At 39.9% G+C, this 20,913-nt stretch overlaps 1 long non-coding RNA gene across 1 annotated transcript; it reads left to right on the top strand.

Moving 5' to 3' along the window:
- Nucleotides 1-1,705: 1,705 nt before the first annotated feature.
- On the top strand, nt 1,706-18,717 carry LOC122189866. Its single transcript, XR_006181999.1, has 3 exons — nt 1,706-1,789; nt 3,266-3,404; nt 18,233-18,717. It is a non-coding gene; the product is annotated as an uncharacterized LOC122189866 (long non-coding RNA).
- The last annotated feature ends 2,196 nt before the right edge of the window (nt 18,718-20,913 follow it).

Below are 20,913 nucleotides of genomic sequence, written 5' to 3'. Positions count from 1 at the left end.
CTTTTTTTTTTTGCTTCACATAAGTGAGGACAGCACAGGTTCATCATCATCCTGTACCAACTGATGGCACTACCCATCAGAATGTACATTAGAAGTCAAAAAACTCAGGTGAGACTCAGTCTGCTCAAAAAGATCCCATGCTCTGCTAGGGTAATTGCTGGGACACTGATTCTGCATGATTTGGGGGACCTTGGACTCAATGATCCTTATTGGCCTCTTCCAAATTAGGATATTCTATGATTATATGATTCCACTTTTTTTCCAGTGGTTGGTGATTTTGGCTGCTGGGCAATAGCAATAAAGAAGTGATCCTCGAAACATGTAATTTTAAGCAACTGAGGTGAGATGCAGATGTGCCTACCAACCTCAGCCATTCAGTGACTCTTCCCTGATTTCCCATGTCTTTGGGAGAATACTTTGTCTTTATTGCCTTTTGAAACTTAGAGGTTGTTTCCATATCTTAGAGAGTCAGTGCCCTTTTTGACAAATTATTTTAGCACACATCTGCTCAAAAATATTTCTCATAATCTTGTTAAGGTGAAAGATTCTCTTTCACTATTTCACTTCATTTTATTCTGCGGTATGTTTTTGTGCAGCCATATGATGATAAATAGTGCTGTAATCCAATGGAAAATGTTCATTGGAGACTCAGATGTATTTTTATAAGCCTTAGTTGACTAATGCATACTTGCAACCTAGTAATATTTATCATCTTGCTAGGTTAGCTTGAGCCAAAGTGAGAAGATGATTCCTTTGATGTTCATTTATTAACCTGATTTTGTAATAGATCCTGAGCAATCCTATCTCTAAGCTGTATAAGAAATTACCATCTCAGTACTCTATCAGATACAGAACTCCCTGGATAAGCAAAAATTAAGAGCTTCAGTTAGGCTGTCTGCACCCCTAAAGGCTTGTTTGTCATTCCTCAGTTCATCCCTCATACGGGAACTTTTATAAACAAAGATTTAAAGGGTTTGAGTTCTCCCCACAAGTCTCCCTCTTTTCTGACTATGAAGCAGGATTAGGGCTTCATTTTCTAGCATGAAGACAGCATAGGAGAGTCCAAAACAAGGTAGGAGATTGGATACGCGTACAGGTAGACCAAGCTCAGGGCCAGGCTGGCCAGACAGGAGCAAAATCCCTTTCAGAAGCTATGCAGAAATTGCAGTATGAGGAAGTGCCCAAGTTCACCAAGCCGAACAACTTCAAAGGTGGACACCATAATACAAGTCTTCAGGTGGCACTTAGACCTGTCCAAATCTGCCTGACCAATCAGTCCAGCATCCCTGGGTAATGCAGCCGCAGGTCTGAGGCAGCCGCAGCTGTTTGGGAGATTTGCAAGGAGGAGCCAGGAATTCCCCATCACAACCTTGCTGCCAACTCCTTCATAGCCTTAAGCAAGTCATTTAACTTTTCTGACTCAATTTCCCCATCTGCTAAATGGGGATAATAGCAGAGGAGTATTGTAAGGATTAATTAATTAGCTAATGTTTGTAAAGTGCTTTGAAGATCAAAGCACTAAGCGCTATTGTTGTTATCAAGGGTGTTGAATTAACTTTCCTCATTTTGGCACACGAAACCCCAGCACTTGGACCGTTACCCCAGGGCATGTGCTGGCAGTAAGAACACAATGATCATCATCTATTCATAAACAGAGATATCAAAGCACTTGTGGAGGTGCAGCAAGTCTCTGAGCCTGGAGCTCCCCAGGCAGAGATGCAGTTTGCTCCCTGTGAGGAAGAAGTGCAGCAACAGCAGAGTGACCTCTCAGGGTATACAGTGGATCAAGGTAAGCTCAGCAAGTGCTTACTGCTTCTGCAAACATGTCCATGCAGGGTGGAGACACTGTGCGCAGACCATCAGGCCTCCAATCCTTCTACGCCTCTCACATCCTTCTTTCAGCCTATTCCTATTCACGTTGCTTTTTCTTTTTTGAGAGGTACAGACTCCCAACCTTGCATTCTTTGAGCTGTTGGCTGCTCTCAGAGCTGGGAGCACACTGTGCTTTTTTGGCAGACGTGCATACTTAAAATAATATAGTTTGTATTCCAGAGGCACACACTCCAACCAGCTGCCAAAATAGCAGGTGTATCACCAGGTTCATTGACCACCACAGTGGTCAGGTTCACTGACCGTTGCAGGCCACCCTGTTCTAGGACTGAGGACAATAAGTGATTTCTTTCACTACTGGGCACTGGTGCTCTGGCTCAACACTTGAAGCAGAAGTTAAATAACCCCTGCTGCAGGGGGTTTGGAACTAGATGATCTTTGAGGTCCCTTCCAACTCAAACTATTCTATAATTCTTCTGAGCAGGAAACTCAATGCATTTCTTAGCCTTGGGAGAGCGAGGCCTTCAGTTGTTATCTTTGCACAGCCCCCAGAATAGATGAGGAAAATAAAAAGATTGTGATAATTACAAAGAGAGAACAGAGGGCAAACGTTGGTTGATAATGGGGAGTTGTTGTCAAAACGTCATTTTAATTCATCTGTCATCAAAACAAGCTCAGTTATTATTAGCAGTTAAAGACTGTAAAATTATTTTTAAAAATCATTCTTTTCATGGAAAACAAGCATTTAAAAGACTGCAGTGACATTTTAATATCACCTTTTATTATTGCTGAAGCAAAAATTCACACCAAAGCACAACACTTTCCCTCCCCCCAGACATGATAAAGACAGCAGAGAAAGCAGAGAACACCAGATTTTCCTATAGGAACTGCTAAGGAAAAAACATATTACTGATAAGGCAGTGGTGTGAAAAACATCTACATATGGCCTTGCTTGCATTTACAGTCTAATATCTGAGCTGTTTTTCCTAAAATTTGTTGAAGGGCTTTTTTAAAAGTGAGGCTCTTAATACTAAATGCCATACTAGTTTATTAGGTTTGATGAAGAGCAGGAGAGTTCTGAAACAGAAAAAAAGTGCTGAGTTCAAAGCATTATTTCTGTTTGTAATGTTCTTTATGGTAACTATGCCCCCTCAATCTGGCACAAAATATATGGTTTTGAAGTTTTCTAAATACACCTGAATTACTGGGATCAGTCCTATGAAGTTGTGATACTAAATTGAACACCTGGATTGATACCGTTGTGCCCTTAAAATTTTCAGCGTACATAATAAAAAGAGAGGTTGGAAGACTTATTAATTGAATAGCAACCAGATTACATGTTGATAGTGATGCCATACTATACTTTTTAGATTTGATGTTTGTTTTTAAAAAATCATGAATGGGGATAAAACTTTGCTAATCCTATTTATTACAGACATTCTGAAATATGAGGGCTACTCTGACCACTATATCATGACAAGCTGAAGGTGATGAGTTCCAGAGACAGGCAGGAGAAGACAACCTTTCTTTTGCAACACAACTTGGATTGATGAAAGATTGACAACAATTTTCTGGTAACAATGACTTCATAGCAGCTGTGAAACAGTGGTGCAGATCTTTTACAAGCACTGCATGCAAGCTCTTGTCCATTGCTGGTGAAAATGCATAGCTAATGGCAGTGATTATGTTGTAAAATAGTGTTTTCTAGATGAGAATTTGCTCTATCAGATAGTGTTATTGTGCTCTTTGTATCTGTTGTAGTTTCTATTGAAAAAAATAGGTGGCAGTACTTTCAGAACAACGTACATAGCTTCAAATAGCAACTGTCAAATGGAGAATTGCACATGAAACATCTATGTCCCAGGCTGGAACTAATTTTTGACCATGGCTTTGGTTCACCCAGGAGACTCCCTCTGATGTACTATTGCAGAGCAATTAATGATGAACGTTACCTCAGCTCAGCAGCCTGTTAGGTTTCTTTCCAAGTTCACAAGGATGTTTGTGCAATTTGCATGTTCCCTAGATAAGCATCCTGAAAAAATATAGTGGCTCCTAGAAATGTTCATAAGCATTTCTTAGAAGAACTGTGTGATGTGAAGTGTCTAACACAGCTGGAAATTGATAAAAGAAGCTTCACCTCACAAGAACTATCACAGAAGTATGGGCTGAACCACAGCATCCATTAAGTTCTGGATCTGCATCTTCTCATAATTATAGATTTTTGGACAAAAGGAAACAGCTACTTATATTAATTCAATAATTCATTACCAGAAAATCATGGCACGTGAGCTGGAACATACTCAGCTCTAGAGCCACACATAAATCAGTTAATTACTATTTCTCTAACATGCAACTTTTTGCATGAACCTACACAGGAGTAGCATTTATTTTATAGCCTATTTTTAAGAAGGCAGCAAGCATTATCTTTAGCCTTTTTGCCCTTTTCCTTGCAGAAGAGCTAGCATGACTCATCTTCCTTTGGACTTTTCTGTAAACTCACAGCACATCACATGTATAAATACACCTGCTGAAGCATCAGGAATCCACACACGCAGAAAGGTACATACAATCTGTATCTACCCCAGTGTTAAAAGTGACCCAGAGCCATAAAAATGTCAGGATAAGGACTTCTGAAAAAATAAAGGCAAAGAGTGGGAGGATATAGCTCTAATCTGAACAGGGGAGATAGGCAGAGATAGTGGACATGTACTAAGTGTTCACCTAGAAGTGGGATGTGTGTGTTTTACTAATATTAATTCTTTATTTGCACTTTAGCAGGACCAGAAAGATTATTTGGGTGGAAGCACTTTAGTACTGACTTCTGTATGAACACATAAGTAGGCAGAGTCCCTTTACCAATTATAGTCAATACTTCTGCCATCCCGGAGGGCTCACAAATCCAGAGTTCAGGCCCCCAAAACCTTGAGACTGGCACAAAAATAATGAAATTGGAAAAAAAAAATCCACAACTGGGGTTATTTTTATTTGCCTTCTGGTATCTAAGCCTTTTCTATACACTTGAGTCACACTTTCTCCATGGCCCTGAGGACGAAAAATGTAGGTCTTGCCTACATGGGATTATTTTTTTGGCATAACCGAACATTCAAATTAAAAAAGATATTGTTATATCACTACAATCCCCTCCTCCCATTGGCCACTTGATTTGGGGCCTGGTTGATATAACTTGGGCAAAGTTATAACTCAACTCATCTCCAAATACGGACTTGTAATGGAGTCATTGTTCCAAGATAGTTACATCAGCACAGTACCATGCCTATTGACATAGAATATAACTGTGAAAGAGAAGGTGCTCCTGAAACCCCTTGAAAAACAACTGTATATCATGAAAAACACAAGACTCCAGGAGCTGAATTCTAAACCTTGAAGCAAAAGGTTAGGTGCAAACCTCAAGAGGGAAATCTCTAATGTTGGCAGTGCTGCTCCTGGAGGCTGAAAATGAGTAGGAAGGAGGACAACATGAACTGAGATTAAATCCAGCTAGGAAAGAAGCCAAATTGTTCTGGGTCACTCACACTTGGCCTATTTATAATTTTAGTACAAGTCAGATCATGAACAATATTAAAATAAATAGCATGTGCCTTAATGAACTCCTTGTCCCTGTCATGCAAAGAACTCTCTAATTCTCTGCCTACTAACAATCTCATGGTTAATTGCTTTCACACCCTTCCTTGTACACTCCTCCCCTTTACTATCACTCTATGTGCCACAATGGTATCCAAGTTCAAACATTTTCAGAGCAACTCTGTATCACTACACACAATTCTAGCAATACATAGAAATTAATTTATCCTCAGCTGGCAAAACAAACTATATCAGCCAAAACATATTTTACTGTTGTATCTTTCTTGTTGGGATGTAAATCAGGAGATTCTAATTCATCAGATTTACACCTTATATTTTGCATTAAGACCACAAATGTTCTTCCCTCTCACGATTCCCCATTGTTCACTTGCTGTTGTGTTGTTTTTCCAGATTATCCCTTCTACCTTATGCCAGGACAACATGCCAACATACTGCAGTGAGTTGAACCTAGAAGTAGAGCACAGACAGAGCACAGTATCTCAGTGAGAAATTCTAGGGTTCTGAGTGTGACCAAGAGATTAGTGAAGATTTGCTTCCACTAACCCATGAGGGATAACCCACCTTTATTTGATACCTTTATTTGATATCATCATTCACTTCCACATGTGGACCCATGCTGCCCCATTTTGTCACCCCCTTTAAGATGCTGTATGTTGTGCTCTTCTAGTCTTACTGTAGTTGCATTGTTTTGAGGGAATTTCAGACATCAGAGTAGCACTGGTTCTGCCTGTGTAAAGGTAAAATACCCATAGGATTGACTAGAAAATAGGAATTGCTTGCAAAAAGCCCCAAGGTCATTTTCCAATAAACCCTATATTGTTACATATATGGGTAAACAATAGATATTTAAGATAGTTAACTTTTCTTCCAGGTGGCTTATCTAAACCTCAGTCAAACCTCCTAGCACTAAGAGAATCAGGCCAGAAATTCTGCAAGAATCACTTTAATACTTCTTTTGATGTCAATGACACGCAGTGGAAGCCTGAGCTCTTTTGGATATTGCTCTCGGGCATGGGTCTTAGACAAACAGAACATCAGGAGTAGATTAGAGGCCAAAGTCCTCAGATGCCCGCACTTTGTACCAAAAGCTTGTTCTACTTTTTGCTGAATGTGATAATTTCTCCCTTTGTTCATCTGTCTGTCCCCCCTACTTCGCTGGTCTCTCATTCTCTGCTCCCTATTTCTCTCAGTTATCATTTTTCAGTTCTGTCAGCTCTTTTTCTCCTTCACATTGTTTTCTTCCATTCTTTTTACATTATGTTGTTCTTCCCTGGCTGCAGGATCCAGACTAACAATCAGATCTACAGAAGGTAGCTGAGAACACTGAGCTGCTCCTTTACCCCACCACATTCTTGAAAGTGCTGGGATCACTTTAACCAACACTATAGTCCCACTCCATTTGCACATCTTTGCCTCAAGTTGCTCCAGAGGAGGTTTAAGTTGGATATTAGGAAAAACTTCTTTACTGAAAGGGTTGTTAAGCACTGGAATAGGCTGTCCAGGGAGGTGGTTGAATTACCGTCCCTGGATGTGTTTAAAAACCATTTGGATGTGGTGCTCAGGGACATGATTAGCGGAGGGTTGTTAGAGTTAGGGTAGCATGGTTCAGTTGCAGTTGGACTTGATGTTCTTTAAGGGCTTTTCCAACCTGAGCAATTCTATGATTCTATGATTCTATGATTCTGTGATCTTTTCCACTGACCTTTTCCATCTAGTAATTTTTTCCATCTAGTTCTCCTTAACGTTTATTTCTCTTCTTTGTTTTTATGGGCTATGTTCTTTCTGTTTTACTTATGTATGTATTTCCTTCGATTGACTTCTTTCCTGATGGGCAAATGTCCTTCTTACACATGCCGCAAAATAAGGTTGTTGTCAAGGGAAATGTGACTTTGGAGGAGTTACTTGAAATAATGTATAAAACATTGTTGCTTATGTTCAGAAATGCATCAAGAAATGTTAAAACGTCTTGTGTTAAAGCTTGATTCCTCTTTCTTAACTGTCATCCACACAACAGTTGAGCATATGGATTCTGGCCAGTGCGGTAAGTGACTTAGATCTCTCTGTCAGTGCCTACCCTGCAACATAACTCCCACGTAGCATGGATTTATTAATACTTTATTAACACTTGCACAAATGTGCCTTTAGCATAGTTTACTGCTGGGATCTACCTGAGGTTGCAACGTGCTCTTGGAACCACTGACAGTCTTTAATAATGTTGGGTATGAGCTTGATATGAAAGGTAAAAAGATAAAGCAAGGCACCTTTATTATTCACAGTTTTTCCTGTGAGTTAAGCAGTAAGACTGCTTATGTTTAAAATAGGTCCCATCTTTGCTGAAAATTTGGCTGGACGTGCAAAGAACAATGCTATTCTGTGCCCAGCCACAAAATAATTTAAGTTACAATTTTGACCCTACAAGGAATTTTACAGAATTTTACTGTAAAGGCAAATGTAAATGTTGTAGCCTTGGAAGAAAAATTAAATGGTAAAATCCAGGCAAATGAATTGAAATATTCAGCAAGGTTTGAATTCTTCACAATGTCTCAGTAGAAAATGTTTTATAAGAATACAAGAAATTGAAAATGAACCCTTCACAAAAGCCATCACTCTGCATTGCACAAGAAGGCTGGGCGCTCCTACTGGGTTCCCCATCTGCATGGCGTAAGCATATACTCATTTAATTGCTATAAGAAGAGATCTTCAACAACTGATGATCTAGATTCAAAACTGCTCATAGCTATTCCCTTGGCATTGCTGGAGAAAGTCTAAAGTTCCATTTGATAAGAATAACGTATCCAGCATTCCTGGTTGTGATAATAACCTCAAAATTAGGAGCCATGTGTTACAATTTCTATGTCATCCTCCTGCCATTTTTAATTCACTAAAGATGCTTTGCCGCTCTTCCTCACTCTCACAGAAGTAACACAGAACATGTACCAAAATCTGAGTAAGCACTGAGTGTCTCATATCAAGCCTCCACATGTTTTTGGAGTTGTTTTTTGAGGATTGGTTTATTTTTTCAGACTAGTGGAAGTGCAGCTAGCCTGTTATTCTCCTCGGCTTTCCATTCACATACTGTTTAGTACTGTCAGGATAAAGGGAACTAAGCCAGCACATATGCCATTATCAAAAGAAAAAAAAAAAAAAAAAGGCTAGATTAACTCTCTTCAGGTACATGATTTCAGCATCAGAAGCTCTTATCTGATCTTTTATCCGAATTACTCTTTCAGGAAGACAGTGGGATCATTAACTCAAATAGTCATCATTACTTGCTTCAGATATTCTCATGCCTGTCTGCTTTGTGTATCTGAAGAGAACACTCTGATGTGAGATTGGTATCAAGATTTCCCGTAAGATCTGCAAACTTCTGTGGAAAAACAGGGCAGTGGCTACGGGACTTAATGAGAGGCACTAAACTCATTCTGCTCTCAGAGAAAGAGAGTCTAAGAGGATGTGCACATTGCCAAATAATTCCACTTGCTATTCAAACATGCAAAGAAAAAAAACAGGCTTAGTGTTCAGAGAAAGGGGCTGAAAAATATGAAAGCAAAATTGAACATATAAAGAACAAAACATAGGCTAGTTTACTCATGACAATGCTGTAAATCAGCTGTGAGAATAATGTCAGGGAATAAAAAACAACTTGCATCACAAAAAAGCTTGTGCAGAAGGGTATGTGCTATAGAAGAGAAAGGAACAACAATTGAACGCTACAAAACTCTCTTATATCTGTCAGGGCTTTCTGATACATTTATGTAATTTCCTATGCTGTATGTGATCAGACACGAGGGAAATGAGACTCACAAAGGGCACTGCATGGTAGCTGTTGGGCACAGGGAAAGTCCAGCAGGGCTTCACGGTGGCACAGCATCGGCTCTGCCTGTGCACTGAAATGCAAATGTGCGTCGTTGTTGTCTGCTACAGCAGTAAGACTGAAATTGGAGGAAGCAGATGCTGTAATCTGATGATGATGTTGTTCTTGCTGAGTCTGAAGAATCACTTCAAGAGCTAGTAATGAGAGTCGCTGAAGCTAGTGTTGATTACAGACTACATCAGAATGTAAAAAAATAAAGGTGATGACACTTCTGAAATGGCGTATTGCAGTCACAATATAGAGACACTGAGCAGTGAAGGAAATTCTGTTTCTAGCAGACAGTGGATAAAAATGGAGAATCTCATTTCGAGGAAGAAGGCATCTCTTTCTATATTCGCACATGCAAACGTACGACTATTAGAGATCCCCAGAGGATCTGTCTGCACAAGACCAGGTGAACCACTGCACCGCTGGGAAGCGAGAGTAGGAGTGCATTAGAAACACAGCAGGCAAGTTAGAAAAGCTGTGAGAGTTTTTAAGCTCAGGCTTCCTCCAAATGCCATGAGAATCCCACCAGGATGGACTTTGGGTAAAGCAGTGAAAATGCTTTTTAAACAATTTCTTCACAAGGGAGCAAAAAAGAAGCAATGTGAGAAGGAAGCAAAGGGAAGCATTTTGAAATAGCTGTGTTGAACACAAGGCATGTCAGACCAAGACTGAAGCTGGGTTTGAAAGGTTATTGGATGGCCACTGGAACTTGTCAAACAGATCCAGCTGTGAAAAAACAGTCCCAGGACAGGAAAATTCTGCTAAAAAGTTCCAGGTGAAAGGGAAGGTTGCACAAGGCACAGAACTGTTGTGACCTATTGTGAGATAGAGAAGGGAGGGTGAGAAAACAGAAAGCAAAATAGCAAGAGCTAAGCAAAGGAATATGAGGGGCATCCTCAGAAAGAGGAGTCCTCAAGAGGTGGCCAAAAGAAACTACAAGAGCCCAGTGCCTCAGCTAGTGTAGATGCATATTTTGGAGTTGGGCGGTTTGGATATGGAATTTTGGATATTTTGGACTGTCCAGCCTTACTTGTGCTCTGCCCCTGATCTGCTGCACGTTTCCACTTGGATTACTGTTCTGTTAGTGCTGTACCTGCATGCTATTTCCAGAAGAAGTCAGTTCTCAGCTTCCTTAGAAGTGAAATATTAAGTCTCTTCATTGCAGTATTTCATCATATTGCACATTGGCTGATAGCCACATAATTTCCAGTTCATAAATGCACCACCATCAATCAGGCACGACTGCTGAGGAAGTGAAAGAGTTTTTTGCCAAATTAGACTGATTCCTGAGTCCTTGCACTACAAGTGACTCTTGTTTTTACCTGCCCATTCATGAAACAAAGGATTCTCCAAGGCTATCTACCCCAAGACAATTGAAAATATGAAAAAAAGTATCCTATTTGTACATTGGAACCAATTAAAACTGGGAGAACTCTAGAGCATTCCAGAAGATCTTATGGCCCTGCTTGTATCCCTTTAAATGTTACTGCTGTGTCACACTACTTCTAACACATTATGTCATGTGTGGTGTGATTTCAGAGCAGGCAGTCTCTGAGCCAAGCACACAGCAGATGTTGAAGAGACCAGGTGGCCATAAGAAATGCGTAATTTTAGATCTCTCTAAATAGTTCAGCAGCCAGCCTTCTTCACTGCTTCTGTATCTCCAGTCCAAATCTCTGACGGCAAAGACAGCAACTTTGTTTTCCCAAAAAGCATCAAACATAATTGTCTCTTGATCCTTCGGATTTATCCAGTCGGGTTTGTATTAGAAGCATGAGTGCGGGACTAGCAGGGAGGGTAATAACAGCACAAGTACCTCTTAGCTAGCTACTTCTCAGGCTAAATGCAGTTGCAATTGCCAACCTGTGTCTGCTGTTCCAGCAAAGCTGATTTAGTTAACTCTGCCAGCTTCCCACTTCCCACCCTCTCCTGTGCAAGTAACTTCAATACTGCCTCTCCTCCCACCTTCCTGTAGTTCAGACACTTCTCATTCTTGGACTCCATTCTGATCTAGCTCAGGGCAAACTACTACTGTTAAAGCTGAAAATCTGACTACTTGGGTATCACTACTTTGTAGTAACAGGTTTATCCACCCTAGATACACTGCATAACACCATTAACACGAGCAGAGTTCATCTCCTACAAAGCCTTCTAAGTTAGTTGTTTGGAGCTGTCAAAACTCCCACTGTAGTCCGCAGGAAGACAGATGCACTTCCAGATTTTAACCCCTTTCATCTCAGATATCTTTTTTAGGAGAGGGAAAATCAACAGCCTCTGTATGCTTCTCTCTCCATTGACAGTAGAGAGAGCCTGGATCATAAGCACAGATACAAAGGCAAAGGTTTAGAAGTGCAATGAGATAAATCCTCCCTCATCATATCTTTCATAATGCTGGTTACCATGTTATACTCCACTGTTCATCGTGAAAGTAAAGCCGGTGCCAAAATGACCTCATACACATCTATAGGTGAGGGGTTCATTCATGGTCAAGGCCAACTAAGAACCACCAGTTTTGCATCTTCAGTAGTGGTCTTTTGAATGCCTGTGCCAATTGCCTCACTAGATTTTCTGCAAGTGGAAAAGGAACTGCTCTTAAAGAATGCTTTCCTCCTTTACAACTCAGTGACTATACAAGTAAGGAGTTTAGGAAGTTGGACAAGTTGCTGCTTTTCAAAGCTCAATACATGAGCCGTACATTATTTTGATTTAAGGATCTTCCTTCCAGCAGTCAAGGCTCCCTGGATTTTCAAGAAATGGGTTGTACTGCACCAAGCTCTAGCTGCAGAGCTCCTTCCACCTATGAATTTCAGTAGATTTTAGCTCTTTGCATTCCTGCCCAGATCTATAGCTATAGAAGTATCACTTTACTTTTTCTTGTATCCTGGAGCCAAGGAGTTCATTTTAGGTAATAAATCCTGCATATTGGTAGAATAATCCAAGGAAGCAGTAACTGCAGTGATATAGAAAAGGTACTATTTTTCTCAGTCATGATTTAGGTCACAGCTTCATCAGATTGGTTATTGCTATAGCAACCACAGCTTTTGCTTTTGTACAGAGACTTCTAACAGTATTCCACAAGGTAAAAGAAACATTCTGAAACATAAGAGATAAACCAAAGACATAAAGGCATGCAGCCAATCAAGGTAAAAAGAAATGCAGAACCAGTCTACGTTTTCCTTAAAGATTCAACTAACTCTTTGTTGCAAAAGGGAAAGAATGGAAGGAGTGAAAATAAATTTAACAAGTGTTTCATGGGCACTGGTAGAAATGAAATTGCGGAAAGGTTATTAGAGCTCAGAACACAAAGGACTCTTTCCTCTGGTGCAGAAGGTCACAGATTTAGCTCCCAAGAAGGGAAAATCCAAGCACACTTCATTTGCTGTGCTACTTCACTAAAATAAGCACCTTTAATTATTTTAGCCCTTCTCTCTGCTTTAAGGACACTGACAAAGCCTCATGAAGGCAGGGTTCTTATTTGTTACCTAGCTCCTGTAGTACGCTGTATTTAACCAGCCTTGCCAGCACAGTGATTCCTTTGGAAATTTTGTCCCTCACTGCAAATTGTGCCCTATTAATTTAAAGCAGCAGAGACAAAAATTAACTTTTTGCTTCTTTGCCACCAGCCTGCAAGGGACCATTAAGAATGTACCAATCCTACTCGCTAAATGTACTTGATGCTGGCAGGTTTAAACTGTCAAATCTCTGCCTGTAACAGAAAAAGTTTTCTGGTGTCCTTTTAGCTGGGTTAATGTACAAAGGAAAAGTAAAAAGAAAGAAAAGAAAAAATAAGGACTTAAGCTAATAGTTAGCACTTGCATAGTAGAGCACTTCTTGTCTCCAGAGTGCTTTCCAATATTAACTAATTAAGTTTAACCCATTCCTAGAAGAGGGACATCATGATTCTTCCCTTCACAAGATGGTAACAGGGAGTAGACCCCAATGGCACCTTTTAGAACCATTCAAGTTTGTTAAACATTGCTACTGAGTTTTGTTTTGCAGACAATGAGGCCCCAATCCAGCAAAGAAATCTGAGCACTGCGTTCAGTTAATATTTATCCTGAAAAGCTTATGCTGAAGACTTAGTGCTTGGCACTATGCTGTCTGTGGCACACAACCCTAACAAAGGGCAAGCAGCATACTGCTTAGCAATTAGCATCAGTGGAAGGGTTCTACTCCAGTCATTCTATGTAAAGGCATATTTCTGCAAACACAGGCTGAAGTTTGGTCTAAAACAAGTGTTCCTCAGTAGGCCATCACATATACAGCCTTACTTTCATTCTTTTGACCAGCTGAGATTTCATAATATTTACTTAGTAATGTTTCCTTCTTTTGGCTATGTTTGCTGAACAACGTAACTTTCTTTTTAACAACTGATTTAACTGTATGCAATGATGCAAATTATTAGACAAACTGCACCTACCCGCAGCTCTAAAATTTTCCAGCTGTTACGTCAATAAGGTCAAAATATGACCAAGTATTTTCTCAGCATAATATTTCAGAAGAAGTCCTCCAATTTTTTTTTTTTTTTTTAATAGCTGAAATTTGCCTTAATGCTCAGAATGTGATTGCTTGTTTTATTTAACACAAAGTTGTCTGTCAGCTCACTGTGCATCCAATGTAATTACCTGCCTCCTTGACACAGTTGCACCAACACATATTTTCAGTCTACGTACCAGTCTCTGTGTCCAGTGATCAGACATCACTCTGATCACACAGATTTAGACTGTTGTGAGAACTGCCATGAAACACAATTTCCATTTAATTAAAGGCAGTGCAAACATTCCAGTCTCTATGGCTACATCCATCCTAGGACATAAAATGGTCAAAGGCCCATTCTTTGCCCTGATGGCAAGTGGTAAGGCATGGCTCGTAACCATATGGCTAAATTCACCTTTTTCCATCCTGCCTCCTGGGAACAGTCCCTAGGAGCGCTGCTGCCCTGATTGCATCTGGACATCATGTGGAAGCATGGTGGCAAGGGTTAAAAATGTGCCAGAGAACTTGCTGATAATTGATCTGCATGGATCACAGCATAAAGTGTTGAATCCCTGCTCTGCTCCTTTTTAGAGTACTAGTGCAGAAATAGTCTGCAGACATTGCAGAAAATAAAATAAAACCAACTGGAGTGTGGAGAGGGACTTGTATCCCCACATCAGCACCCTCTGGTCTGTTAGGATGGCTTCCTGGCACATTCTATCATGACCAGACTTCAACTAATGGGGTGAATGATCACAAGCCAACACCATTCCATGTTCAGCTTGCCCCCATGGATGCACTTGTATACGTTTTTAGATCACAAACAACATGGCTAAATACTGAAAGTTTTTTAATGAGTTTAAATCAGACTGAATGAACTTCAAGCAACAGGCACGTGTGCGTGCACTGCCAGAGTTATATGGCCCTTGCACTAAGGGATGTAACAGACAGGACCTCAATTCTGTTATTTGTGGCCTGAAAAGTTTGTATCCTTCCCTCCAAGGCAACACTCTTCCAAAATTCAATAGCATTTGGGAGAAGATGCCAAAGGCTTTGTTCAGCAAAAGAAAACTTGCGCATCAGACAAAAAATTCACAGCAGTAAATACATTCTCACCACAAAGCCTTCACTGATGTACTCTTTAACACCTTGTACTTAGATTACAGTTAATAGCATGTATACACGAGGTCACACAGGTGGTGGGCAGAAAGGTTGAGAACAAAGTGTCCCATCATGGATGCTCAGCTGCCAAAGTGCTTCCATGGGTTTGCCAAGCAGTGCTCAGGCTTTCTCTGGTCTTTCAGTCAGGTGACTTCAACAACTTGTACCTGATAGCTGGTAACCCATATGGCATTACCTAGGACAGGACCAGTATGAAGCCAAACAGATGAAGGAGGAAAGAGAAAGGGAAAAATCTCACATTCTGCAATAGAGGCTTTTCCCTTAGCATTTTACAGAAGCTTCAAAGCCGACTGGAACAACTGAAATCACAGGCGGATGTGATTCAAAGCTATTCTGAGCTGGTTAAACTATTTTTAAAAATGTAAAAGCTTTTATTAGCTTAACATTCTATTTCAATCCACACGAGTAAAGCAAAGTGTGTCTTCGTTATTCTGTCAAGATTATGCACATTTCCCTCCTGACTCACAACAGCACTGATCATAATGGTTTTAATTGATATTCATGTGCATGCCATATTTACTTCTGCAGAGTTCCCGTGTAATTGAGCAATAGTTAATGGGCACTTAGGACTCTATTCACAGGAGATTACAAATGTGTGTGTGTACTGGGGAGCTTTTCCCTGTGAGTTTCCATGTGTCTGGATAGGTGCATAATCAGCACGCAGTCATCAGACACAGCAGCTGACACTTGCGGCCCAACGAGGTTGTAATGAGACAAATCCTCAGCTTTTTCCAGATTTGGATTGGACTGGGGGGAGGAGAGGCTGCGGCTGGGAGATGATTAAGAATCAGGGCTGCTCAGCAGAGCTGGAGATGGCATCCCTGAAGGTTTGCTGCTACTGAGGTGAACAGTGCCTTCAGTGTTAACTCCCTCCTGCTAAGCTTACTGTCTGCAATGCAGCAGCCAATTCACAGCCCAAAGCTGTGCTGTGCACTGGTTCTGGACAGCAACAGGACTCAGTGCAGCATCCCCTGGCACAGCACGAGGAAATAAAGCAGGCATGGTGTGACTGCTTGGATTGGACAGTGCCATCTACACATGCATTTAGGGAAGGTTTCAGACGAGGTTAAGTGTGATGTGGTTTTGGCTTCCCTGGGATTTGTGAGTTAATGGGATGAGGGAGAGGAATGAATGACGATGAGCTGCTAACAACACTGCTGCATCAGTGTGTGAAGTAGAAAGCAATACAGATTTTTATTTTCTTCTTTTTTTCATCTTCTTTTTGTCTGCTAGCCAGTATTGCACAGAGTTCAGTCTGCTCTGGTTACTGAGATTAATAGTGTCAGACTCTGGAAATGGTAAAAAGAAATTATTTCATATTTTTATATTCACTTGCAATTTTGAGCTACTGATTTATTTGACTTTTTACTTCCAACCTGATCCCATGCTGGGACATTTCTACTTACATATGAGGTAGTCCCTCAGGTCATAGTCATGACATATTTTCATGAAATCTGAAAGCTTTCCCTTCATTCTTTTTCTCTTAGATGAGATGCCTGGATCAATTTGCAGTTAAAAAAAAAAAAAATGGGGGAGTGGGGGGGAGTGCAGTATTTTCTGATAGTATGAGCTGTGCTTGTCTATAGAACTGTGACTTGTCATAGGATCATGCTTCCAAAACAGAGTCTACAAGCTATGTCTGAAGACAACCTCTGGGCTGCCCACAACGTAACTGCCAACAGCAAAGGAGTGAGATGGGGAAAGAGCTCAGAGTTTCCAAGGACAGAACAAATTACTGCACAGATCAGCAAAATTACCTTTCTCATTAGTCAGGTAACAGTGAAGCTACTTTCCCCTGTAGAAGAAAGCAAAAAAATAATTCTCTCTAGGTTTCAGAATTGTATAGAGTTGATATGACAGAAAGCTCTGATGTGATTTGTGGGGAGACACGTAAAGATATTTGCTACTGGAGTTAAAATACAAGATCACTTATATTTCATATTTCTCACACATGGATTTCCCTGATTTTATCACTATAGTTATTATACTACACTCGTGATGACAACCTTCAGGTGGAACAGCTTCAGGAAGCACAAATGAATGTGTGAATCCCTTCTTATGTTTGTCATGCTTGATATAAGTCTCTACTGTTGAAGAGAACAATAACAGCATTTCGTCTCAGTCCTTTATCACATTCGTTGTGATGTTAAATATTTTGTAGAACTTTTCCATGCCATGATATGATTGAATATGAGAACACTGGCTTTGGATGTCAAAGCCTTGGCTGGCTGAAAATGAGATACTGTTACAAACCAGAAAATTTAGGAACCATCCAAAAAAAGTGGCAGCATTTCTCCTTCACTGAGAATGTTAATCTTCATTTCAAGGCATTCTGTACTGGCACCAGTTCTGATGTGCAGCCTGCATTTGTCCTTGAACTACAGAGGCTGTTCTCCTTGCTAAAAGAGTTCATTTTAGAGAGCCTCCAAGTATTTTCAGTGAATCTCAGTGAGTTCATTTCACCTGTATGACTAAATCTTGCTTTTCAGATGAGATATGAAATAAAATCCAGAAAAAATCTGTTCCTGATCTTACAAGAATTCTCAGTTCTTGATCAGTTCCACGGGCTTTCTTAGACCAATCCAAAAACCAGACCCACATACATTCCATGGAGGGTTATAACACTCAGCAATAACTTATGGATTATAGTACTAGTCCACTGTATGCAATACTTAGATGCAGTGTCTTCCTCTTAAGTAGCTTATTTCCACCTTTCCATTTTACTTTTCACTTGAATCCTCCAAGGCAGACAGAATCATAGGTTGGAATTTTTTCCTATATGCATAACTTTCAGTTCCCATGGAAGACTAAGATATTTACTGAGCATTACAGATTCAGTGGGGTTTATAACTATCCACCTATGAATTAGACATAGCATCACTCAGAAATCCAGTTGTCTATTGCCCCATCATAGTTGCAACCAAAAGACTAGCAATTAAACTCTGCCGAGTTATATAGTTACTTCATCAGTATCTGCAGTAGAAGGCTTCCTCCATTAAAGAATTATCTCATGAGATGGTAAATGCCAGATTCTGACCTTATCAAGAGCTCTCTGAGTGAACAGTACATCTGTTCCAGAAACTCCCCAAATGGGCAGAGACATTATCCTGTATAATGTTGGTAATGATTAGTATGGAAAGTGCACTTGTGGGTTGGAAGATGACCTTTAGTAGTGACGAAATCGAAGTGTTCATGGAACATCTTAGCAACACAAACTATTCACATCGCTTGGCAGAGTTGCTCCTGAATATGTAGGAATAACACTTTCTTTTTTTTTAGAGGACCAGATGTTTTGGAGGCTCTCACGGGAATACAGTTTTCATCTCAACATAATGAGCAACAGTAGTTTCCAGGATCCAGCTCAGCTCCAGTGAAACAAATGAATCTTTCCACTGGCATAGAGAGAAAAAAGAGCAAGGTCTGAAGGCCCTCTATTTCAGCCAGACAAACAGCATCACCTCGATAGCACTGAGCCCAGCCTTCCAGGAGGAGCAGAGCATGGGAAATCAGGGACAACCTGATCACATCCACCCATGTTTCAGTTTGCTTCCAGGTTGCTTGCAGTGTCTGCAGTCACCAGCATTTGCTTGAATTTCATCTCTTCCCTTCTACCCAAGAAATCACTCTCGCTGATGACAGAAATAACCATTTCCATAGCTGATATTGCCACATATTCATAATATTCTGACCCAAGACAAGATTTCCATCTGAGCAAGCTGGGAAATACATCCTCATCAAGCTACAAACTCTCCTCCAGACAACTATATCTTATTGGGACGGATATAAAGTGTGGAATATAATTCTTAAATGAAACGTTTCATACTAATTTTTTTTTCTTTATACAAGAATAACTGTTTTTTTTTCTTGTTTTGCATTACTATCACACTGGAGTACTGCTCAGTGTGATGTGCATACAGTTTTCTTTATATTGGATTTTAAATGTCTTCATCACTTTAAATCACTTCATCACTTAAAATCACTTTTACATGGCCTAAACATATCTTATTTGCTCTGAATGAAGAGAATTTTGGGCATTATTTCCCATGGCATGTTGCAACTTTGAATGTGGGGGCCTAGAATCAAAACAAAGTTTTAATTTTTTAACCAAAGGAGGAGATGAAGAAAGAAAGGCTCTCTCTTTTTAAGATTGAGAAAAGAAAATTTATAAATAAATAAATAAATAGTCCTTTCCATTTTACAAAGAAAATATCTGCAGATTTTTGCTGAGATCTCACATTTCAGCTGATTTGAGCTGAGTTCAGTTGAGGCTTCTGAAGCTGTCAAAAGAGGCTGATACATAGAAAAGTCCTGTACATTTGTACTACAAGCAACAAAGTTGGAAGACGTGGGGGAAGGAAGCAAGAATGCTTTGACATATTCAGCAGTCACTCATTAAACTTTGACCACAGGCCTTACAATGGCTTCTACTTGCCTTACTGAACAGTGAGATGCTGACCTAGATCAAAAACTCTTCCACAGACAGTAATAAAATTTGAGACCCATGTCTTAATATAGTGTCTGTTTTCAATGGAAATATTAACAGACCATCCCATATCCCAACCTACCTTGGTCACACAATGCTCATACTATTCCTTTGTTGCATTATGCTGCTGCCATTCCCCTGCAGCCAGGAATAGCAATGCCATGGCAGCAATGCACCTCACTGGGGTTAAACTAAAGTGTTTTTGCTCATGTGGTGGGAAACAGAAGTAAAACTCAACTTCCAGCTCCCCTCTCTACCAGGTATGTACAAATCTTCAGAAAGGATTACCCACAGGTTAGGTGTGAATTGATCTATCACTTTTTTTCTCACTGGCATTGTTACTCACTAAAATAAAATACTTGGGTTTAATTCAGTTAACTTCTGTAGAAGCTCCTTACAGAGTGTCAGGCTCATAATCCGAAACTTTAATGCACTATACAAAGATGCTAAACCATTCTTCCTTACGGAGGCTGTTAAAGTTCTAAAGTGGGGAGCTTCTGACTTCTTGTAACTTAGCATCACATAAAGTCACATAGGGTTCAATGGTGTTCTCCAACCTGTTTAGAATATAATTACAATGCTTAAGGAGTTGAACAAGTTGCATAAGTTAGCACAAAGATAGCATCTACAGCACTTTCATTATAGTGCTACCTACCCATCTACAAATATTTATGAAAATGTAATGCAGCTAACAATAAAACTGCATCTGATGCTCTTTCTTTTTGTAAGTGCATATAAGCATGTGGAAAGAAAGAGTGAATGTACGCATTTATGTGCAATTTTTTTCATTTTGTTTTGAAACAACTTCTTGTCAGGGTGTTTGAATAGTCCCTTGGAGCCTTTATTTTTGAGAAAAGCGGATTGTGTGACAATAACAAACATCAAGTTACTGTTATTTAACAAAGTTGGTTAAAAGTAATTCCACAGCCATCATATTTCCAATTAAGTTTGAAAGTGATGCATAACAAAAGGACTCAGAGAAACTTTAATTTCATATTCCAAACTAGTTAGTCCTATTTGTTTGCTTTGAATCACTCATTTCAATAAGGTGAAAACTTGTGTTAATCCTCCATTCATCAGTTGCCTGGGTGCGTGTGAAATGAGTCATGTGGACAAAATAAACCGCTGCTAGCCGCAATATTCCATTGTCCTCTAAGCTTCTTCAAGGGGCCTCTTCACAGGTACCAAAAAGCCACTCTAGACACTTCACATATTTTTGAAGATCCTCCCTTTTTTCACATCGCACATTACTCACTCATTGAAGAATAGCGAAAAATGGGCATAAAATGAAGGAAAAGCTGAAGTGGGCCAAACTCATTTTCTACACAGAAAGAGATAATTGGCACTGCAGTAATTTTGGAGAACTGAATTAAATGAATAAATTGTGACATGGGAAAAACTGAAAAGGACAACAGTTTCCTGGCTTGCACATAATGGTTACTTTGGGCAGCATTTTTCCTGGAGACCAATTGATAAA

The sequence above is a fragment of the Lagopus leucura genome, unplaced genomic scaffold, assembly GCF_019238085.1.
Source record: "Lagopus leucura isolate 7727_CA_CO unplaced genomic scaffold, USGS_WTPT01 Super-Scaffold_100157, whole genome shotgun sequence".
In the NCBI taxonomy this organism is placed as follows: domain Eukaryota; kingdom Metazoa; phylum Chordata; class Aves; order Galliformes; family Phasianidae; genus Lagopus; species Lagopus leucura.
Note: the sequence above shows the minus strand (reverse complement) of the source record. Positions and strands in the feature narration are given on the sequence as shown.